The sequence below is a fragment of the Cricetulus griseus genome, chromosome X, assembly GCF_003668045.3.
Source record: "Cricetulus griseus strain 17A/GY chromosome X, alternate assembly CriGri-PICRH-1.0, whole genome shotgun sequence".
NCBI classification, from domain to species: domain Eukaryota; kingdom Metazoa; phylum Chordata; class Mammalia; order Rodentia; family Cricetidae; genus Cricetulus; species Cricetulus griseus.
In genome coordinates, this window is record NC_048604.1 from 92,812,960 (window position 1) to 92,838,359 (window position 25,400).

At 42.2% G+C, this 25,400-nt stretch overlaps 1 pseudogene; it reads right to left on the bottom strand.

Moving 5' to 3' along the window:
- Nucleotides 1–19,038: 19,038 nt before the first annotated feature.
- LOC100754094 lies at nucleotides 19,039–22,175 on the bottom strand (annotated as a pseudogene).
- Nucleotides 22,176–25,400: the final 3,225 nt, after the last annotated feature.

Consider the following 25,400-nt stretch of genomic DNA (forward strand, 5'->3'; position numbering starts at 1 on the left):
AACGCTTTTCCACGACCGACCCAGGAACTAGAGCCCCCACCCAGTGGCTTATGGAAGCAGAGACAGACATCCACAGATATACACTGAGCCAAAATTGGGAATTTAGTTGAAGAGAGGGGGGAATGAAGAAGAAAGGGGTCTGTACCAGGTTGGAGAAACCCACAGGAACAGTTGGCCTGAACAAGGGAGAGCACATCGACCCCAGATGCTATCGGGGAGGCCAGTACAAGACTGATCCAGACCCCTGAACATGGATGTCAATAAGGAGGCCTCTGCACTCCAGGGAGCCTCTGGTGGTGGATTAGTATTTTTCCCTGGTGCAAGAAGGGACTTTGAGAGCCCATCCCACGTGAAGGGTTACACTCTGGCCCTGGACACATGGGGAAGGGCCCAGGACCAGCACAGGAAGATTTGGTGGACTTTGCAGAGCCCCCGTTGAGGGCCCTACCCTGCCTGGGGAGTGGTGGGTGGATGGGGTGGGGGGTGGGCTGGGGGTGGGGAGGAAGGATGGGGGTGAGAGGAGGGAGAGGGAGAAGGGACTTGAAACAAGCTTGTTCCCTAACTAGAACTAATAAATAAATTAAAAAAAGAACAGATAAGCAACTTAAATAGACCTATGACTTCTAATGAAATTGAAGCAGTCATTAGAAGTTTCCCAACCAAAAAAAGCCTGGGACCAGATGGCTTCAGTGCAGAATCCTACCAGAAATTCAAAGTACAGCTAATACCAATTCTCCTCAAAGTATTCCACACAATAGAAGCAGAAGGGTCATTACCAAACTCTTTCTATGAGGCCACAATAACCTTGATACCCAAGCCACACAAAGACACAACTAAGAAAGAGAACTACAGACCAATATCCCTCATGAACATTGACAGGAAAATTCTCAATAAAATATTGGCAAATCAAATCCAAGAACACATCAGAGAAATCATCCATCCCGATCAAGTAGGCTTCATCCCAGGGATGCAAGGATGGTTCAACATACGAAACTCCATCAATGTAGTCCACCATATAAGCAGACTGAGGGAAAAAAATCACATGATCATCTCACTAGATGCAGAAAAAGCCTTTGACAAAATCCAACATCCCTTCATGATAAAGGTCCTGGAGAAATCGGGGATAACAGGAACTTACCTCAACATAATAAAAGCAATATACAGCAAGACAACAGCCAACATCAAATTAAATGGAGAGAAGCTCAATGCAATTCCTCTAAAATCAGGTACAAGACGAGGCTGTCCACTCTCTTCATACCTCTTCAATATTGTCCTTGAAGTTCTAGCTAGAGCAATAAGAAAACAAAAGGAGATCAAGGGAATACAAATCGGAAAGGGAGAAGTCAAACTCTCACTATTTGCAGATGATATGATAGTCTACATAAGTGACCCGAAAAACTCAACCAGGGAACTCCAACAGCTGATAAACACCTTCAGCAATGTGGCAGGATACAAGATTAACTCAAAAAATTCTGTAGCCCTTCTATATACGGATGACACATTGGTGGAGAAAGAAATCAGAGAAGCATCACCCTTTACAATTGCTACAAACAACATAAAATACTTTGGAGTAACACCAACCAAAAAAGTGAAAGACCTGTACCGTAAGAATTTTGAGTCTCTAAAGAAATTAAAGATGATACCAGAAAATGGAAAGACCTCCTATGCTCTTGGATAGGTAGAATCAACATAGTAAAATTGGCAATCTTGCCAAAAGCAATCTACAGATTGAATGCAATCCCCATCAAAATCCCAACACAATTCTTCACAGACCTTGAAAGAACAATTCTCAACTTTATATGGAGAAACAAAAGACCCAGGATAGCCAAATCATCCCTATACAATAAAGGAACTTCTGGAGGCATCACCATCCCTGACTTCAAGCTCTATTACAGAGCTGTAGTCCTGAAAACAGCTTGGTATTGGCACAAAAATAGACTGGCAGACCAATGGAATAGAATTGAAAACCTTGATATTACCCCACACACCTATGTACACCTGATTTTTGACAAACAATCCAAATTTATACGACGGAACAAAGAGAACATCTTCAACAAATGGCATAACTGGTTGCAGACATGTAGAAGACTGCAGTTAGACCCAAGCCTTTATCGTCTTGCACAAAACTTAAGTCAAAATGGATCAAAGATCTCAACATAAATCCAGCTACACTGAACCTATTAGAAGACAAAGTGGGAAATACCCTTGAATTAATCAGTACAGGAGACTGCTTCCTGAACATTACACCAGTAGCACAGACCCTGAGGTCAACAATTGATAAATGGGACCTCTCAAAACTGAGAAGTTTCTGTAAGGCAAAGGAGACAGTCAGCAAGACAAAACGGCAGCCCACAGACTGGGAAAAGGTATTCACCAATCCCATATCTGACAGAGGGCTGAGCTCCAAAATATACAATGAATGCAAGAAGCTAGTCCCCCAAACACCAAACAACCCAATTAAAAACTGGGGTACAGAACTAAATAGACAATTCTCTAGAGAGGAATCTAAAATGGCTGAAAGACACATGAGAAAGTGTTCAACCTCCTTAGTCATTAGGGAAATGCAAATCAAAACAACTCTAAGATACCATGTTACTCCTGTCAGAATGGCTAAAATCAAAAACACCAATGACAGTTTATGCTGGAGAGGATGGGGCGAAAGAGGAGCACTCCTCCACTGCTGGTGGAATGCCAACTTGTACAGCCACTGTGGAAATCAGTATGGCCGTTTCTCAAGAAAACGGGAATGAGTCTACCACAAGATCCAACAATTCCACTCCTAGGCATATACCCAAAAGAAGCACATTTATATAACAAGGACATATTTTCAACCATGTTCACAGCAGCATTATTTGTAACAGCCAGAAACTGGAAGCAGCCTAGATGCCCCTCAAGCGAAGAATGGATAGAGAAATTGTGTTACATTTACACAATGGAGTACTATTCAGCAGAAAAAAAACAATGGAATCTTGAAATTTGCAGATGGAACTTGAGGAAACCATTCTGAGCGAGGTAACCCAATAACAAAAAGACAAACATGATATGTACTCACTCATATGTGGACCTGCTTTATGATACATAGTAGTGACCATGCTTTATCAGAGCTGTTTTTAATGATGTTGCTCAGAATCGTTTCCTCCCAGATGATGACTGAGAAGCTAATTTAAAAAAAAATGGTGCCAAGTACCACAAGAGTAACAGAACTGTGCTGTTTTCTGGGATTATGTTTTTCACTTTGTTGTTTGTTTGTTTGTTTGTTTTTTGTTCTTGTTTATTTTTTGTTTTTTTAAAATGGAGTGTGCTGGATGTCTCTACAATTTTGTTCAAAGGACTACAGATCCTGGAAAAGCTGTTGCTGCTATTGATACATAACATATTGCCATTATTGCTCTCTCTCTCTAATATATATATATATATATATATATATATATATATGCTAATTGAAACTCAAATATAGATGAATCCAAGGTGTTTCAGTGACTGATCACCTGTGCATGCAAATTTGATTTCATCTTTAGTAAGCAGTAAAGTTATATGCTTGCCAAAAAAAAAGTGACACACTGAAAGACAAATGTCACACAATTTCAATTTTATGTGTAACCTAGAAATGATGAACTTATGGGAACAGAGAGCAGAATTGTGGCTATTAGGCTTCAATGTGGGTCTTTTAACAATGGGGAAACGATTGGTTTAAGGATATAAAACTGCAGTTGGACAAGAGGCATGGACTCTGTGAAGTCTTGAGGTCTACTGAGAGCATGATAAATATGGTTGATAACAATATGCTATATTTTAAAAGTTGTGAGATAGTATACTTTAAGTTTCCCCCCCAAAAATGATGAATATGTGTGATATAACATGTTAATTGGTTTAATTTAGCCATGCCATTGTGAACATACTGTATTCTGAATCATAATTGTTCATTACTTTATTTATGAGCTAAATAAATGAATGAAAAAAAGAAAAAGCATGTTCAGTGCTGAGTATTGCAAAATCAAAATACTGATAAGCTCTGAAAACCGTCAAAGGCGTTCTGTGCCCTGCATTACGAAATATTCAGCCAGGACTAAATTCTTTGTGTGAAAAGAAACAGCCACATCTATCTTAGTAGTATGTAAATTTGTGTTATTAATAAATGGTTAAAGTATATGACTAATGAAAAAAACAGAGCTGGAGAGATGCCTCAGCAGTTAAGAGTACTTACTGTTCTTCTTGAGGACCCAGGTTGAGTTTCTTGCACCTACAAACGTACTTAACTCCAGCCCCCGGGAATCTGATGCCCTCTTCTGGTCTCCACCGGTATGCTCACAGTAAACATAGTACATGTAAGTGAAATAATCATACACACAAAATAAAATAAATGAATAAAATAAAATAATTCCCACTCCCTAGGACTGAATTAGAATGTCGAAGGGTAGCAATTCTGTTAGTTCTAGGTGGAGGGATGATATCTTTGAATGTATATGGAATGATACTTGGCAAGGAAAGAGAAAGTTCAGGATCATACTAACATCCTACCTAAATCAAATAATGGTAGCCCCAGCAGTTTGATGAGAACAGACACCACTGTAGGATTAATCCAAATACCATCTAGTAGTGTCTTGGTTTCTTGAGGGTTTTTTCCACTGCCGCATATTTGCTACATTCAAAAAGTAAATGGTAACTCAAACCAGCCATGGTTCTAATGCAGCTGTCCCAGAGTTATGTTTCAGTGTTTGTGTGGGCTACATTCGTAGTACACTTTGTAAGAGCTTAATATAAATTCTTGGAACTCAGATAATGCCTCTATGTCTATTAAAAGAAGTCAGAACCTCGGGATTTGAGAAGAGGTTGCTTGGCAATAATAAAACAGAATAAATCAAGTCACCTTAACACAAAGCAGTTCTTTCTTCTATGTGACAGTTTGTCAAAATTTAAGAGGGAAAAAGGTTTTCATTTTTATAAAACTAAAAAAAGCAAGTTATCACATTGTGGAATACATTTTTAATGCATAAAAGCTCAATTTTATTTCCAGTAATTTGGTAACATAGAAAGCAATAAGCAATAATATAATTCTGTATTACTGTATTGTTGCAAGAGTTGAAAATAAAGCATCCTTTGTTTTTCACATGATAATAAAGGATCTGTTTGAGTTTGAGTAGTCTTTTCCTATGTGAAAACAAACATCATCATTTCACACAAGGAAAAGAAAGACTCACAAATGAGCAACCTTGAGAAAATATACACAACTGCATATCAGTGTCAGGCCATCCTGGAGAAAATAAACAGCACATTGAATGTACACCACCAAACACAAAGGAAAAGGATTATTTATGTGAAGGGCACAATGGACAAAGAAAGGGAAAATAATAGAATCCCTTGGGAGTCAGACAAGATGAAGTAAGACAAGATGCTTTATTGGCTAGAAAGGACAAGTGGCTAACTTGAACTAAGTTATCATCACTGCTGGTTCTTATTCCGGTCATCTATTCCTAAGCAGAAAGTATGTATGGTTATTAAATAGGATCTCAAACATCATCTGAACAAGTAGACATGCAATTCAATGGTTTTCCCGTTACATTAAATCTGCCTAATTTTTGCTTTTGTGATTGATTGATTGAGAGACATGAGATAATATTTTAGAGTTCTTTCTATCAAGAGTTAAATCTTTAGTGCTATGAATTTTCCTCCGAGTGTGCATTGTTTTCAGGATTCTTAATTTATAAATGTGTTGTGATTTGAATTTTGTTTTTCCCCCTCAGTTCACAAGTTTTTCAGGAGTATTTTAGAGTGTTTCAAATAAAATAGTTCTGTTTCTTTCTTGTTGTTGTTAGTTTCCAGGCTTTTTCTTTAGCACCCAGTTCATAAACTGTGGTTAAAAAATCCATAGCTCAGGAGGACATAGGTCTTAGTGGGGAAGCTGTTGCTGTTGTTTTGCTAAACAGCCATGATGTACTCATCAATGTGCCTTCTACATAACTGTATTTATTCCTATACACGAGTACAGCTGTCAACTTTGGTCAGAGATGCTTCTTTTTGCAGCTGGCAGTGGTTACTATAGAGACTTATAACTGGCCAAAGTACTAAAAACAAGTGAGTAGTGAGTGTTCAGCCCTAAACAGGATATCTATATTAACTTTTCCAAGGCTCAGGGAATATCTTGGAAGAGAGGGTTTAAAGAATGTAAGAGCATGGCCAGTTAGATGGTTAAGTGGGCAATAAGTTTAAACCTCATGACCCGAGGTTAATCTCCAAAACCTGAATACAAAAGCACATCTGTAACTCCAGGACTCCTACACCAAGATGGGAAAGAGAGACAGGAAAATAGCCTAGAAACTCTCAGGCCAGCTAGGCTGGAGTGCACAGCATGCAAGAAACAAGAGAGACCCTGCCTCAACAAGGTAGAAAGAAGGAGAGAACCAACTTTGGAAAGCCATGGCATGCATGTACCTGCACTCACACACAGACATAACACACACATAAATAATAATAATAATAATAATAATAATAATAATAATAATAATGTTTTCTTTTTAATAATAATAATAATGTTTTCTTTTTAATAATAATAATAATAATGATAATAATAATAATAATGTTTCAATTTTAAAGTGATGTGCTGGAGTGTTGTGGAGCACTGTCCTGAGGTGATGGCATGCCTATCTTTTGGTCATGACATAGCCTCTGCATTGTTTAACTTTTATTATTGAGCAAGACCTGTACAAAATTGTGCTTTTCGCATCCTGTCACTAAGAAAGGAGGAATTCATGAAGCCCTACCCTTCCCTGAGGATTTGTAGGCAGTTAATTGTTGTTCAGGAAGGAGAGACATATTCTTCGGTGGTGCAGCCACTGTCATATTGTCTATGCTCTTGTAAATAACCCCTGATCTGTTTTGTGTAAGCAACCCTAACTAAACTTTTTGGGTCACAAAAATAAAGACATAAAAGTAGAAGGGAAAGGGATCAGTTTTGGGGGAGTAGAGATGATAATAGAGATAGATGAATATGATCAAAATACATTATGTATGTATGAGAATGTCATAATGAAACCCATTATTACATATAATGAAATATGCTAATAAAATTAAGTAAAATACAGCATAACATATAATACTGTACATATATATATATACATACACATGTATGTATACATATGTATACATATATATGTATACATATGTATACTGAATCAAGTTAAAACTTTTTAATTTTAAAAATCATTTTAATGTATTTTTAATAATTTTTGCCTAATCTACCAAATAAATCATCTAAATAAATAGATGCTATATAGTCTTTTGCCCATCAGTACAAAAATAAAACCGCACTCTGCACCTGCTGCCTCTCCCTAGCACACATCCCAGAGGGAGGCCTGAGCCTCTCCCAACCCCTCCCGATACATTCATGTAGTCTGAACAAAGTTCGAAGCTCATTCTGTACCAATGAAGTGGTCTTGTGCTGAGACCAGGCAGCCATGTCTGGCTTGCCATTTAGAGCAAAAACCTATACCACCTCACTGGCACTGAGCTCCTTCCCCAGTGGGCAGGAGGTGGGAGGAACTTGGCAATGAGATCACTATCTTACCAGATGATAACCACATAGCCCAAATGGGCTCAACTGTGGCACTTCAAGTATCCACACCAGAGGCACATTTTTATCCCAACCCACAGTGAGGGAAAAGTACGACCCTATCTCTACATTCAAAGGGGTAGGGCCAAGGGAAAGATAGGCAGGTGGCCACCACTCCTCACTCTAGTACTGGCCTTGTAGGGGGTTAGTGTTTGTAGGGCAGTACCGTCTACTTGGATAGGTTCAGGCTGGGAGAAGCCTGTGCAGCCTCTCAAAGCCTGCAGCCATTCTCTCTACAAAGACAGTCCAGAGCCACATGACTGCCCAGAGGGATCCACAGTTTAGGCCACCATCTCCCTGAGCTGGGGGTGTCATAAAGGGTCACAAGAGAGAAAAGGACACTGCTTGCTGCTAAAGACAGAACACAACTGCACGAAAAGCCCCCTTCTCCCCTTCCCAACCCCCAAGCCTCATGATCCAAGTTGTAGAGGCATTTAGTCACATGCCACTAGGGAACGGGAGCATGACATCCACTGGATGCTGTCCCCCAGTATTGTGGACTAGCAAACCCAGCTGCAAAGTGAAGTTTTAGCCACCCACCCTTGCCTTCTCTGCCAGGAGCTGGGGCTCTCCAGACTCTCCCTGCCCTGATCTAACCCAACATTCTCTAGATTCAGGATAGAGGTGAAGCTGGTCACCCACTGGGGACTGCCCCCAACGGAAGCACTGAGTTAACCCTGGACAACTGAGAATTAAGGAGGCTAGGAGACCAGGGACAAATCCCAGACAGACACAGGGTAAAGGCACTTTGGTTTGGGAATGGGAGAGTCTAAGAGTCACCTTACCCAGGCTCATGCAAACTCTGCTGGCCTCCTAAAGACAACAGAAATGGAGGCTGCTGGAACCCAGCTACACAGGTTCCTGTGATGGCAGGGGGTGAGAGAGCAATGTGACCTTGACAAAGGAGTTGTCCCTCCTCAGGTAGGCTATAACCAATTAAGGAGTTTTCTATTTTTTACCTCCATTTTCCTATAAATGATACTGTCTTTAGAGTGCTTAGAAACCTGTTCTGATTTAGGATCACTTGGCTCTCAAATTGTGTGTGTTGTTTTGCTTAAATGAAGAAGTTTTCCTTTTAATAACAGTTGTAACAGTTCATGTGCTGGATGGTTTTATGTCAACTTGACACAAGCTAAAGTCATCTAAAAGGAAGGAGCCTCAATTGAGAAAATGCCTCCATAAGATTCAGCTGTAAGGCATATTTTTAATTAGTGCTCAATGAGAGGAGGGCCCAGCCCATGGTGGGTGGTGCCATCCCTGGTGTGGTGGTTTGGGCTTTATAAGAAAGCAGGTTGAGGGCACTTGTTTCCTGGGGACTGCACGTAGGTCAAACTGCCCTGGCAAACCAAGCCATCCAGAGTACTGACATCACAGTGCTAGTCCTGCCTTCTGCTTGCCCTCCTTGGAACATCCTGACCTGGGGACTGTGAGCAGGTTGACCTGCCCCAACGGACCAAGTCACCCAGAGTCTCCTTGTCACATAATAATCAAAACACCAAACACACAGAATAAAGAAAGAATATTAAGAGCAGCAAGGGAAAAAGGCTAAGTAACATATAAAGGCACCTGACTTCTCCATGGAAACTCTGAAAGCCAGAAGTTCCTGGATAGATATTCTACCAGCACTAAGAGACCACAGATGCCAGCCCAGACTTCTATATCCAGCAAAGTTTTCAATCACTATAGATGGAGAAAACAAGATATTCTATGACAAACCCAGATTTAAACAAAACATATCCACTAAACCAGCCCCACAGAAAGAAACTCCAACCTAAGAAGCTACCCACATTCACAAAATCGTAGGCAATAGATAATCACACTTTACCAAAAGCCAAAAGAAAAAAGAGGAGGAATTCCACATACAATACACCACCAGCGACAAATCCAAAACAAACAATTAACAATCAATGGTCATTAATATCCCTCAATGTCAATGGTCTTAACTCGCCTACAAAAAGATACAGGCTAATAGAATGGATACGAAGACAGAATCCATCCTTCTGCTGCATACAAGAAACACACCTCAACTTCAAACACAGATGTTACCTCAGAGTAAAGGATTGGGAAAAGATTTTCCAATCAAATGGATCCAAAAACAAGCTGGTGTAGCAATCCTAATTTCAGACAAATTAGACTTCAAACTAAAATCAATCAAAAGAGATGAAGAAGGGCATTTCATATTCATCACAGGAAAAATTCATCAAGATGAAGTCTCAATTCTGAACATCTGTGCACCTAATACAAAAGCACCCACACTGGTATAAGAAACATTTCTTTTTTTTTATGTTTTATTTATTTATTTATTTATTTATTTATTTATTTATTTTTTATTTTATTAGTTCTAGTTAGGGAACAAGCTTATTTCAAGTCCCTTCTCCCTCTCCCTCCCCTCACCCCCAACTTCCTCCCCCACCCCCAGCCTACCCCCCACCCCATCCACCCACCACTCCCCAGGCAGGGTAGGGCCCTCAACGGGGGCTCGGCAAAGTCCACCAAGTCTTCCTATGCTGATCCTGGGCCCTTCCCCATGTGTCCAGGGCCAGAGTGTAACGCTTCGTATGGGATGGGCTCTCAAAGTCCCTATAAGAAACATTTCTAAAAATCAAATCACATATAAAACCTCACACACTTATAGTAGGAGACTTCAACACCACATTCTCACCACTAGACAGGACCACCAGACAGAAACTTAACAAAGAAACAAAGTTATGACCCAATTGGGTTTATCAGACATCTATAGAACATTCTATCCAAACACAAAAGAGTATATCTTCTTCTCAGCACCACTTGGAAACTTCTCTAAAATTGACCACATAGTTGGCAACATAGCAAATCTCCCCATATAAAAAATGGAATAACTCTCTGTATCTTATCAGATCACCATGGTGTGAAGTTAGAATTCAACAACACAAATTTCAGAAACCCTACAAACTCATGGAAATTGAACAATGCACAATTGGACCATTTCTGGGTCAAGAAAGAAATAAAAAAGAAATGAAAGACTTCTTATAAGTCAGGGAAAATTAAGACATAATACAGCCAAATTTATGGGACACTTTGAAAGCAGTGCTAAGAGGAAAGGTCATAACACTAAGTGCCCACATGAAGAACTGGACAATAGTCACACTAGAGAATTAACAGAACACCTCAAAGCTCTAGAACAAAAAGAAGCAAATTCACCACAGAGGAGTAGATGCCAGGAAATAATCAAATTGAAAGCTGAAATAAATAAAGTAGAAACAAAGAAAACAATACAATCAATGAAACAAAGAGATGGTTCTTTGAGAAAATCAACAAGATAGACAAACCTTTATCCAAACTAACCAAAAGGCAGAGAGAGAACATGCAAATTAACAAAATCAGAAATGAAAAAAGGGATATAACAATGGACACTAAGGAAATCCAGAATCATCAGGTCGTACTTTGAAAACCGATACTTGACAAAATTCAAAAATTTAAAGGAAATGGACAATTTTCCGGATAGATATCACTTACCAAACTTAAATCAAGAACAGACAAGAAATTTAAACAGACATATAACCCCTAATTTAATAGAAGCAGTCATCAAAAGTCTTCCAACCAAAAAAAAAAAAAAAAAAAAAAAAAAAAGCCCAGGGTCAGATGGTTTCAGTGCAGAATTCTACCAGAAATTTAAAGAACAGCTAATACCAATAATCCTCAAACTGTTCTACATAAAAGAATCAGAAAGGTCATTGCCAAACTCTTTTTTTGAGGCTATAATTTCCTTGGTTCCCAAGCCATACAAAGATACAACTAAGAAAGAGAACTAAAGACCAATATCCCTTATGAACATTGATGCAAAAATACTCAATGAAATACTGGCAAATGTGGCCAAGGATGATGTGGTAGACTTTGGGGAGACCCTTTTGAGAGCCTTACCCTGCCTGGGGAGTGGAGGGGGGATGGGTAGGGACAGGTTGCATGTTGGGGGGGAGGGGAGGGAGAGGGAGAAGAGATTGGCATGTGAAGCAAGCTTGTTCCGAATTTGGCTTAATAAAAGAATAAAATAAAAAAAAATACTGGCAAATGGAATCCAAGAACACATCAGAAAAATCATCCTCCATGATCAAGTAGACTTCATCCCAGGGGTGCAGGGATGGTTCAACATAGGAAAATCTATCAATGTAATCGACCATATAAACAAACTGAAAATGAAAACTATATGATCATCTCACTAGATGCTGAAAAAGCCTTTACAAATCCAACATCCCTTCATGATTAAGGCCTTGGAGAGATCAGGAATAACAGAAACATACCTAAACATGATAAAAAGCAATTTGCAGTAAACCAACAGCCAACTGAATGGAGAGAAACTCAACAAGATTCCTCTAAAATCAGGAGCAAGACAAGGCTGTCCACTCTCTCCATATCTCTTCGGTATGGTACTTGAAGTTCTAGCTAGAGCAATAAGACAACAAAAGGAGATCAAGGGGATACAAATTGGAAAGGAAGAAATCACCGAGTGCTCCAGTGGCACAATCGGTTAGTTCACAGTACTTATACGACAGTATGCGCATGAGAGCGATGCCGAGGTTGTGAGTTGGAAAGGAAGCAGTCTAACTTTCACTGTTTACATTTGATAGGATATTTTACATAAGTGATGCAAAAATTCTACTAGGGAGCTTCTACACCTATGGCAGGATACAAGATTAACTCAAAAAAAAAAAAAAAAAACAAAAACAAAAAACAGTAGCCCTACTATATACAGATGATAAATGGGCTGAGAAAGAAATCAGAGAAACATCACCCTTTATAGTTGCCACAAACAATACAAAATACCTTGGGGTAATGCTAATAAAAGGTGAAAGACCTGTATAACAAGAACATTGAGTCTTTAAAGAAAGAAATTAAAGTGTGGGGGAAAAAGGTTCCAAATTGATTAGCAAAGGTTTTTGGGTGATATTCAATGGATCCGCCCCTCTCTTTCCATTAAAACAGGAGAGTTTAGACCTCTTTATGACATTCTTCCTGGGGATCCAGCTCCAACCTTTCCCAGACAAATTACCCTGGAGGCCAAGGAAGCCATACAATTGCTATTGAGGAGCATTGAAAAAGCCCATCTTTGGCGCCTAGATTATGGACAACCCCTTATTATGGTTGTACTTTCCTCCAGTTTTTCACCCACCGCTGCTTTTTGGCAAAATGGCCCTATATATTGGATCCACTTGTCAGCCTCCCCTAAGAAGGTTGTGTCCCCCATTATGATTTGATATTACAATTGTTATGGAAAGCACATAAATTTAGTATCCAAACCTTTGGAAAGCCTCCTGCTAAGATCATTCTCCCCTATGATAAGGAAGAGGTTGAATATTTACAGACCTCTCATGACGGATGGACACTCTTTATCACATCTATGGGAGCCAAATTTGATAACCACTACCCAAATAGCCCTGTGCTGTCCTTTTTTGGGCAGCACCCTGTACTCTTTCCTAAGATTATAATGGAGGCCCCCCTTCAATGGGTGCGCTTAGTATTTACAGATGTGTCCTCTAAGGGTTTTGCAGTGGTGGTTTCTTCCCAAGTACAAAGGAAATTATCTACGGGACAAGTATCTGCATAAGCTGCCGAATTGATTGCTTGCCTAATGGCCTTCCAGTTGTTTGATAAAAAGCTTTTCAATTTATATACTGATAGCATTTATGTTGCTAATATTGTAAAGTCACTAGAGACTTCTCCATATGATCTTCCCACCTCTCAAGTTCATTCTCTTCTAGTTAAGCTTCAACATCTCATTTGGCAGCACATACACTCTGTATTTGTGGGGTATATACGGGCACATACAGGCCTTCCAGGACCCCTTGCCCAGGGCAATCAGCTTGCTGATTTCTTAACTCGACCCCCAATAGTCATGTTTACAGAGGAGCAACTCACTCGCCAGCTTCATGAGCAGTACCACCTAAATGCACGCTCCCTTAAGTTTCGTAACAGCTGCTCCTTACCTGTTGCCACTCAGGTTACTTCTCAATGCTCTGATTGTGCCTCTTATCATAATTCCCCCCAACGAGGGGGTGAATCCCCGGGGTCTAAGGGCTAACAATCTTTGGCAAATGGATGTCACCCACCTGCCACAAGCAGGAAAATTAAAATATATGCATGTTTCTGTGGATACACATTCTAAGGTGGTTTTTGCATCTCTACATTCTGGAGAAAGGATTAAAGATGTCATCTCTCATTGTTTACAGGCCTTTGCCTATAGGGGTGGTCCTGATATCTTAAAAACAGATAATGGCCCCACATATACTAGTCATTGTTTCGCGGCCTTCTGCAAGGAACATCATATTAATCATTCATTTGGCATCCCACCTAACCCTATGGGACAAGCCATCGTGGAACGCACTCATGCCACCCTTAAACAATATTTTTATAAAATAAAAAGGGGGAATATATGACCTCCCCCAATTCTCAATTATCTACCATACTTTACATGTTAAATTTTTTGACTGTAGATAAAAATAATTTGTCTGCAATGGAGAGACTTTGGAACAAACCCTCTCAATCACTGGGATGGGTTAGATGGGAAGACCTGATTACAGGAAAATGGCAGCCACCCACTCCCCTGTTAGCTAGGGTTAGAGGAGCTGTTTGTGTTTTTTTCTCTAGGAAGGGAAAAGCCCATCTGGGTCCCTGAACGGGGTGTCTGTTATGTGGACCTTGACGCTGCTCCTCACGCTGGCCCTGATCAAGACAACCCAGACAACACTGAGCAGACCAGCAAGGGAAGTATGGGCCCTTGTGAGGAATCCACCCATTCTGATGCCGGTCAGCCAGAGTAGCTCCCTGTTCCCTGCCTTTTTCAGCACCAATAACACATTGGGGATGGCAGCATTCAACATACAGTTGGAACAGAGACCACTATCTAATTTGACCCTTTTGCTGAAAGGTAGCTTATCCTTTAGGCATATCCAGAATAGTAGTGAATTGCCATCGAGCACCTCCTTTAAAGGTCACTGTGTGGTGTTGAGTAATTCCTCCATTGCTGACTTTTCCCCCAATAGTAGTATTAGTAAAATGCTGGGATTAAGGAATATCCTATATCCCATTAATCAACAGAGAAATAATTCAACACAAAGCCCCCCTAAGCCAGCCCCCCGTGTGCTGGCAGAGAGGGAGAGATTATTCATTTTCTTCCCCCTTGCTTTGGGGGAGAATGCATTACTCAAGAGTCCTGGATATTGAAAGGAGAAGGTCCTCTCTGGTGATTCAGACACCGACCACCATTTAAGAATGCTTCCGACTGTGGAGAAGAACAAGGGTAACCCTCACCTTCTCCAGGATGTATTTATGGGGGCCTTGGGCCTGCACCGACGCCCGCCCCCTTATGTTCCAGCAAGGCCTTGCCTTTAACGCAACAGCCAGCTGGAACACCTCCCAAACATTGGAGGCATCATTAAAGGTTAATTTTAGTAAGGTTTGTGTGCTAGCTCCCTTTTTCTTTGTTACATGGAATGGGATGGAAGAGGGGGGAGAATCTCTCAATTTTTTCTTCCAGCTCCTGTGTCCTGAGTAACTGCTAGCCTCCTGAGAATGCCAATGCCCTGATTGTCCGAATCTCCTTCCTAGCTACCATGGTTGTGGAAGACCACCGTATCGGGGAAGAAATCATTTTGTATGGGACCAGAAGAGATTTCGGGATCACTGCTGCTGTTGGTGCTGCGATTGCCATCTCAGCGACTGGCGCCGCCGTTGCAGACATTGCCGTTGCTCAGTCCTGCTTCCAATGCAGAGACTGTTAATAACCTTGGTGGCAGAGTCAGCGAGGTCCTGGCCATACAGAATACTCTAAATTCCCATATTCAGTTTGGTTTAAAAATGTTTCTATGGGAGTGCCCAGAATGAATGCATAATTGGCTGGACCCTGGAATGATTCTTTTGTAAATTTTACCAATGTTTTGGCTCATCAGATTGTAGAAATTAATAAGATGAGGGTTGTTCCACTCTCAGGTGAGGGGTGGTGAAATGCCATGACCCAGTTAGGGGGTTGGGTGCAGCGATGGGGAGGTGCTATGTCCTCTGCCATTATGGGAGTACTTCTTGCCAGTCCAGGGTTATTTGCACTATGCAAGGTCCGGCAGACCTTCCACAAGTCCTACTTAGCCTCACCCATGGTTCTTCTGCTAGCTGTGATGTCTGGCTACAGATATTCAACAAGAGATAAAGGGGTCCCCACGACGGGCAACCCATGGGACACTGCCCTACCTAAGACAGGAGATCAGGGCTCTCCAATGACGGGTAAGGGACAGGAAAGCCTATGTGACCTAAGACAGGGACCCCTCATATAAAACAAAAAAGGGGGAATTGCAGGAAAAAAGTGGCCCTGACAGAAACCCAACAACCTTCCAAAGCCGTTGCAAAACATGTTTACTGGAGCAGAATGTTGTTTCCCTCTGAGAACTCCGTGACCGAGCCTTGAACCCAGGCTTGAGACTAACCGCCTCTTCCTGAGCTCCCCCTCCCTCTTTTGGTGCTAGGGTATAAAAGCAGCCCAGGAAAAAAATAAAGAGCCTTCTTACCACCAAGCCAGCTCTCTGTGTTGTTAATCCCGACACCCTCCACAGATTCTTGGTCCCAGGCCATACGGGCGCAGCATTAAAGAAGATACCAGAAAATGGAAAGATCTCCCATACTCTTGGATAGGTAGGAACAACATAGTAAAAATGGTAATCTTGCCAAAAGCAATCTCCAGATTCAATGCAATCCCCATCAAAATCCCAGTACAATTCTTCACAGACTCATAGAAAGAACAATACTCAGCTTTATATGGAAAAACAAAAGACCCAGAATAGCCAAAACAAGTCTGTACAATAAAGGAGCTTCTGGAGGCATCACCAATTCTGACTTCAAGCTGTATTATAGAGCTTTAGTCCCGAAAATAGCTTGGTATTGGCACAAAAAATAGACAGGTAGACCAATGGAATCAAATTGAAAACCTTGATATTAACCCACACACCTATGAACACCTGATTTTTAACAAAGAAGCTAAACTTATACAATATAAAAAAGAAAGTATCTTCAACAAATGGATGCTGGCATGTAGAAAACTGCAGATAGATCCATATCTATCCCTACGCACAAAACTTAAGTCCAAATGGATCAAAGACCCCAATATAAATCCAGCCACACCGAACCTATTAGAAGAGAAAGTAGGAAATACTCTTGAATGAATTGGTACAGGAGACCGCTTTCTGAACATAACACCAGTAGCACACACACTGAGAACCACAATTAATAAATGGGACCTCTTGAAACTGAGAAGCTTCTGTAAGGCAAAGGACACAGTCAACAAGACAAAATGACAGCCCACGGATTGGGAAAAGATATTCATCAACCCCACATCTAACAGAGGGCTGGTCTCCAAAATTTACAATGAACTCAAGAAGCTAGTCACCAAAACACCAAATAATCCAATTGAAAAGTGGTGTATTGAACTAAATAGACAATTTTCAATAGAGGAATCTAAAATGGCTGAAAGACACATAAGAAAGTGTTCAACATCCTTAGCCATCAGGGAAATGCAAATCAAAACAACTCTGAGATACCATCTTACTCCTGTCAAAATGGCTAAAATCAAAAACACCAATGACAGTTTATGCTGGAGAGGTTGTGGAGAAAGGGGAACACTCCTCTACTGCTTTTGGGAGTGCAAACTTGTACAGCCACTTTGGAAATCAGTAAGACAGATCCTCAGGAAAATGTGAATCAGTCTACCACAATATGCAGCAATTTCACTCTTAGGCATATACCCAAAGGATGCACATTTATACAACAAGGACATCTGTTCAACCCTGCTCATAAAAGCATTATTTGTAATAGCCAGAACCTGGAAACAACCTAGATGCCCCTCAACTGAAGAATGGATAGAGAAAATGTGTTACATTTACACAATGGAGTAATACTCTGTGGAAAAAAATGAAATCTTGAAATTCACAGGCAAATGGATGGAACTAGAAGAAACCATCATGAGTGAGGTAACCCAGTCACAAAAAGACAAATGTGGTATGTACTCACTGATATATGGATATTAGACATAGAGCAGCCTACATACAATCCAAACTTCCAGAGAAGCTAGGAAATAAGGAGGACCCTTAGAGAGACATACAGGGGAAAGGAACAAGATCTTCTGAGCAAATTTGGAGCATGGAGGAAAGAGGGAGCTAGAAGAAAGAGAATGGGAGAAGAGGAGGGTGTATGAGGACATGAAGGAGCAAGAAGATTGAGTCAGGGAAGAATAGAGGAGCCATTATAGGTTTGAAGAGAAATCTGGCACTAGGGAAATGTTCAGAGATCTACAAGGATGACCCCAAATAACAATCTAAGCAACAGTGGAGAGGCTACCTTAAATGCCCTTCTCCTATAATGAGATTGGTGACTACCTTATATGCCATCCTAGAGACTTCATCCAGTAGCTGATGGAAATGGAAGCAGACCCCACAGCTGAGCACTGAGCCAAACTCCTGGAATCGAGATGTAGAGAAGGAGGAGTGATGAGCAAAGGGGTCAAGACAAGGCTGAGGAAACCCACAGAAACAGCTGACCTGAACAAGGAGGAGCTCATGGACCCCAGACTGATAGCTGAGAAACCAGCATAGGACTGATCCACACCGCCTGAACATGGGTGTCAGTTAGGAGGCCTGGGCAGTCTATGGGGCCTCTGGTAGTGGAACAGTATTTATCTCTAGTGTATGAATGGACTTCGGGAGCCCATTCCACATAGATGGATACTCTCATCCTAGACACATGGGGAAGGGTCTAGGCCCTGACCCAAATGATGTGACAGACATTGATGATCCCCCATGGAAGGCCTCACCCCCTGGAGAACAGAAGAGGGATGGGATAGGGGGTTGGTGGGGCCATGGGAGGAGGGAGGGAGAGGTAACTGGGATTGATATGTAAAACAAGATTATTTCTAATTTAAATAAAATATCTAGAGGAGAAAAAAAAGAAATCCAAGTCTGTCAATTTATTAGTTACTAAATGTTGGAGTTTATTTGGATTTCTCTAGTTTTCCAAATAGCTGCCCCCTTTCTGTCCAGGGTCCCAAGCAAAGCACCACACTGCATACTGATCTATCTCATTTCTCTGCATTCCCTGCAGCTGTGACAACATGCTTCTTTCTTCTCTTGGTTTCGTAAGATCATGAGAGTTTTGAGGAGGATTGGTCAGGTATTTTGTAGAATATTCCTGTTGTTTTCACATCATTAGATTGGGGTGCTAAGCTTGAAACATGTTCTAGGGATAAGAAAGTCTTTTCTTTTTTGCTTCAAAAGCTATTGTAGATGTTTATTTGATATTAGAAATGTGGTCAGCTATCATAAAGTATTTCTCTTCATCACAAAATAGTAAGGATTTAAACAATCCAAGGAGAAAATAATCTAGAAACTTTAAAAAAAATTTTGACCTCGGCACCAATTCTTCTAAAAAGGGTCTCCAAAATCTGGAGTAGAATTGTCATACTCAGTAATGAAACGTTTGAGTTCTTCAACACATCTTTCACCCATTTCTTGTAAATTCTGCCTCAATGCAAACTGTATCGAATTTTCTAATGAAGGTTCTTTTTCAACCAGCATTTTCACTACCATACCAAAAGTTTCAAAGTCTTGTCGGTAAGCCTGCTCAATCTCTTTGGATTTTGATGCAATGGCTTTAGAGCGACTGCTAAGCTGGCTGTCTTTACACAATTCTGTGCCATCTGTTGTGTTCGACTCGGGTTCTTCTGTCTGGTCGATAAATACGGGTCCAGTGGATCCCGTCTCAAACTCAGAACTCTCAATCAAGCTGTTTTCATCGGCCTTCTCTGGCTTTCCCTTATCCCACTTGCTTGCATCCTCAGCCAGTTCCTTCTCAGTTAGCCAGCTGGGTTGGTCTAACACCTTGGATGAAGAAACTTCTGAAGACCTTGAGGGTGAAGTATCTCCTGATGTTTTTGAAGACTGAATGGACTTCTCTTTACTTGTGTACTGAGACTGATGGAAGGAGCATGTCTTGCTTTCTTCTGGAGAGTAACTTCTACTGCTGAGACTGGAGCCAGATCTCCTGTGTGGGGCATCCTTCCGGCCTACAGGTGACTCTCTGAAGAAAGAAGCATCCCTTTTATGGGGAGACCGATCTCTTGAATATTGGGAAGAGTAGAAACTTTTCCTTCTAAAGGCATCTCTCATGTTCCTGTATTCAGACTGTTGCCTTTTGAAATGATGACCTCTTGACCGTCTGTAACCAGAATCATCTCCTCTGTGAGGTGAGCTACTTCTTCGATCATGAGAAAAACTGTGGTCCTTGTCAAGTTCTCCGTAATCAACATGACTGTAGCCTTCTTCATCATGTCTGGCTAGCTTAGGTGGTCTCATGTCTAGCACAGGTGGGCTCTTGTCTCGCACAAGCAATCTCTTGTCTAGTTCAGGTGCTCTCATGTCTCGCACAGGTGGTCTCATGTCTTGCACAGGTGATCTCATGTCTCGCACAGGCGATCTCATGTCTCGCATAGGCGGTCTCATGTCTCGCTCAGGTGGTCTCATGTCTCGAACAGGTGGTCTCATGTCTCGCTCAGGCGATCTCATGTCTCGCACAGGCGGTCTCATGTCTCGCTCAGGCGATCTCATGTCTTGCACAGGCGGTCTCATGTCTCGCTCAGGCGATCTCATGTCTCGCTCAGGCAGGCTCATGTCAAGCTCAGGCGGTCTTTTGTCTCGCAGAAACGGTCTCATGTTTCGCACAGGCGATCTCATGTCTCGCACAGGTGATCTCATGTCTCGCACAGGCGATCTCATGTCTCGCACAGGCGATCTCATGTATCGCACAGGCGATCTCATGTCTCGCACAGGCGATCTCATGTCTCGCACAGGCGATCTCATGTCTCTCTCAGGTGGGCTCATGTCTCGCACATGCGGTCTCATGTCTCGCACAGGCGATCTCATGTCTCGCTCAGGCGGTCTCATGTCTCGCAGAAACGGTCTCATGTCTCGCAGAAACGGTCTCATGTCTCTTTCAGGCGATCTCATGTCTCTTTCAGGCGATCTCATGTCTCTTTCAGGCTCTCTCATGTCTCGCACAGGCAGTCTCATGTCTCGCATAGGCGGTCTCATGTCTCTCACAGGTGGTCTCATGTCTCGCTCAGGTGATCTCATGCCTCGCTCAGGCGATCTCATGTCTCGCTCAGGTGGTCTCATGTCTCGCACAGGTGATCTCATGTCTCGCTCAGGCGATCTCATGTTTCGCACAGGTGATCTCATGTCTCGCTCAGGTGATCTCATGTCTCGCTCAGGCGATCTCATGTTTCGCACAGGTGATCTCATGTCTCGCTCAGGTGATCTCATGTCTCGCACATGCGGTCTCATGTCTCGCACAGGTGGTCTCATGTCTCGCACATGTGGTCTCATGTCTCGCACATGTGGTCTCATGTCTCGCACAGACGGTCTCATGTCTCGCTCAGGCGGTCTCATGTCTCGCTCAGGCGGTCTCATGTCTCGCAGAAACGGTCTCATGACTCGCAGAAACGGTCTCATGTCTCTTTCAGGCGATCTCATGTCTCGCACAGGTGATCTCATGTCTCGCACAGGCGGTCTCATGTCTCGCTCATGCGGTCTCATGTCTCGCACAGGTGATCTCATGTCTCGCTCATGCGGTCTCATGTCTCGCTCATGCGGTCTCATGTCTCGCACCGGTGATCTCATGTCTCGCACAGGCGATCTCATGTCTCGCTCATGCGGTCTCATGTCTCGCACAGGTGATCTCATGTCTCGCTCATGCGGTCTCATGTCTCGCACAGGCGATCTCATGTCTCGCACATGTGGTCTCATGTCTTGCTCATGCGGTCTCATGTCTCGCACAGGCGGTCTCATGTCTCTCACAGACGGTCTCATGTCTCGCACAGGCGATCTCATGTCTCGCACATGTGGTCTCATGTCTCGCACAGACGGTCTCATGTCTCGCTCAGGCGGTCTCATGTCTCGCACATGTGGTCTCATGTCTCGCACATGTGGTCTCATGTCTCGCTCAGGCGGTCTCATGTCTCGCAGAAATGGTCTCATGACTCGCAGAAACGGTCTCATGTCTCTTTCAGGCGATCTCATGTCTCTTTCAGGCTCTCTCATGTCTCGCACAGGCGGTCTCATGTCTCGCACAGGCGGTCTCATGTCTCGCATAGGCGGTCTCATGTCTAGCTCAGGTGGTCTCATGTCTCGCAGAAACGGTCTCATGTCTCGCAGAAACGGTCTCATGCCTCGCTCAGGCGGTCTCATGTCTCGCTCAGCCGCTCTCATGTCTATCTCTGGCGGCCTCATGTACCGCCCAGGCGGTCTCATGTACCGCCCAGGCGGTCTCATGTCTCGCCCAGGCGGCCTTCTGTCTGGCAGAAACGGTCTCTTGTCTCCAGGAGGTGGTTTCTTGTCTCGCGGAGGCACTCTCTTGTCTCGCGGAGGCGTTCTCTTGTCTCGCGGAGGTGGTATCTTTGGCACACCATTAGCTACTCTATGGTAGCCATCACTGACTGGCTCCGAGAGGGAGTTCGTTCTCTTGGAAAACGTTTGTAGTCATATCATCCCTTAGACCACATCTCATCTCTAGTGGAGCCGCTATGTTCTGCTGCTACCTCTCAATCCCACGAAGGCAGATGTCTGCCCTCCAGGGCCTTTCTTTTTAATTACATCATAAAGGGATGCATGCTATGCAAATCACTTGTCAATTATGACATTTTCTTTTTTAAAATTCTTTGATTACTACTCATGGTTACATATCTATCCCCCCAATTATGACATTTTCATGTGTTTCAATACTTCTGAATTCACACTGCCTCTAACTCAAAATGGAGGGAATGAGATGCTTTATATTGCTTTACTAAAACATAAGCTTTAAAATTCTTCCAACCTTTATTCATGCTGTTTTAATCTATCCTAATATATGACTGTCTGACATCCTGAAATTTACCCACTCTTCTTTGATGAAGGGATGAACTCGCCCTTTATCTGACTCTACTCTCATCATGGATCAGGGGACCTAGGAGGGTAAAGCAATTGTAAACTGCTAATATGCTGACCATTTGATCATTCAGCCACCATTTACAGATTAGAAATATAAACAGTTCGCTAACGATAACTCTAGAGAGCTCAGCAGGTAAAATACCTTCCCTCAATCCTCCCAACCTGAGACTGATCCCCAGGAGCCACAAAGTGGAAGGAGAGAAGAGACTCTTACAAGTTATCTTCTGACCTCCACATGAATGCAATGACACACATGCCCAAGTACATACATGCAAGCACAGTAAGTAAATGTTAAGATTTATGATAACCCTGAAGACTTGAGCTTGGTAGTTCATTCCTGTAATCACAGCATTATTGAGGCTAAAGCAGGATAGTGAACTCGAGGTCAAGCTGAGCCACACTGGTATTCTTCCCTATCCCCTGTCCCACAAATATGTCTCTGAAGAACTGTGGTATATTTCTAGATGTTCATATTTCTAAAACACCATTTTAAGATTTTATTTGGTTTTAATATTCAACTCTGATGTTTTAAACAGTGCTAACAAAGTGAGGATCCAGTGATAAGAGCTAGAATTTACAGAACTTGGGGAATGGGAGTGTGTTTTATAATTACCATTAGAAAATTATTCCTTTCTCTTGTTGTTTGAAGATTTTCCTGCTGGCATCATTTGCCATCTGATTTTTAAAAAGCTTTCAATCTAAACATAATCTTGAAACACCTGCCTGGTTGAATGGAAAGAGGCAGCCATTTAAGAGTTGTGCCTTCACTTTCTGTGTAGTTTGAAGAGTTTTTGTGCTTTGCTCGCAAGGGTGACTTTCTTTTTCTTTCTTTTTTTTTCCAAGGGTGACTTTCAATACAGCTAAATGAATACAAAACAAAGTGAACGGTTTAAAATGCCAAATTGCTTTACTGTGCAGAACATGCATTCCTTCAAAAGGAAGTTTAAACGGCAAATTTGCTAGTCGTTGCTGGTAGAGCTGGTGGCTTAGATAATTTCATGGGGAGAAGCCTGTTTCTCTTGTATAAACACACACAGTAAATGTATCTGTCTCTGTAGGGTGCTGAGGTACACAAGGTTGATCTGAGAAAACAGTGTCTCTTAGTTCCTATTGTTTTCCACATTGATTGCTAATCATTTTATACTCCTCCAATAGTGTAAAAGAAAGTATATGCCATTTTATTCCCTTATCTTTATTACATTGTTCACTAGAAAGAAGTTGTAGGACCAGTCAGATGGCACAGAAGATACAAGAACTTGCTACCAAAAGACCTGGGATTTATCCCCAGAACACAGGGTGGAAGAAGAAACGGAGAGCTGATCTACAAAATATATAAAGAATTCAAGAAACTAAAAATCAAGATACAAAACAATCCAATTAAAAATAGGGAACTGACCTAAACAGAGAATTCTCAACAGAAGACTCTCAAATGGTAGAGAAGCACTTGAAGAAATGGTTATCATCCTTAGCCATCAGGAAAATGTAAATCAAAAGGACTCTGAGGTTCCATTGTACACCTGTCAGAATGGCTAAGATCAAAAACACAAGTGACAGCTCATGCTGGAGAGGATGTGTAACAAAAGGAACACTTCTCCACTGCTGGTGGGAGTGCAAACTTGTACAGCTACTTTGGAAATCAATATGGCAATTTCTCAGAAATGGGCATATACCTAAAGCATACTCAATCATATCACAAGGACACTTGCTCAGTTATGTTCATTGCATCTTTATTTGTAATAGCCAGAACCTGGGAACAACCTAGATGTCCCTCAACCAAATAATGGATAAAGAAAATGTGGTATGTTTATACAGTGGGGTATGGCTCAGCTGTAAAGAACAAAGGCATCAGGAAATTTGAAGGCAAATAGATGGAACTAGAAAAGAAATCCCAAATGAGATAACCCAGACCCCCAAAAGCAAATGTGGTATGTACTCAGTCATAATTGGATATTAAGTCTAAAGCAAAGGATAACTATGCTACCATCTATAGTCCCAAAGAGACTAGGTAACAAGGAGGGCCCAAAGGGGGACCTTGGAACTCCCTAGGAAGGGGAAATAGAGAAGATCTCCTGGTTGGACTCAGAGTGGGTGGGCATATGAACTTGAGGGATAGGGTTTGGGAGGGTAGGTGGAGGGGGACAGAGCTGAGAGAGAAGACTGGAAAGGGGGTCTTTAAGGAATTGGGTAGAAGCCTGATGCAAGAGAAATTTCCACAAGTATGGACCCAACTAAGATGCATGGTAGCAGTTGGTGCATAGCCTGAATTGGCCATCCCTTGTGATCGGATTGGTGTCTTCCCTGGTTGTCACTGGACAACCTCCATCCATTGACTGACTGATGCAGGCATATTCAGAACCCACAGCCAAACATTGGGCTGAGCTCAGGAATCCTGCTGAGGAGAGGGAGGAGGGATTGTAGGAAGCAGTGGAGCCAGGAACATCACAGGAAAACCCGTAGAAACACTAGCCTGTCTCCTGGGAACTCACAGTCTGAACCAGCAATCAGGGAGCCTGCATGAGACCACCTAGGTCTTCTGCATGTATGTGACAGTTGTGTAGCTTGGTCTATGTGTGAGACTCCTGGCAATGGGAGCAGGGACTGTCCCCAGTGCTTAGACTGGGCCTTGGGAGCCAATTCCTCATGCTGGATTGCCTTGCCCAGCCTGAATACAGGGGTAGGTGATTGGTCTTATGGCAAAGGGGTCAAGACCATGCTGGGGAAACCCACAGAAACAGCTGACTTGAACAAGGGGGAGCTCATGATAACCAGACTGACAGCTGGGAAACCACGTTAGGACCGAATCA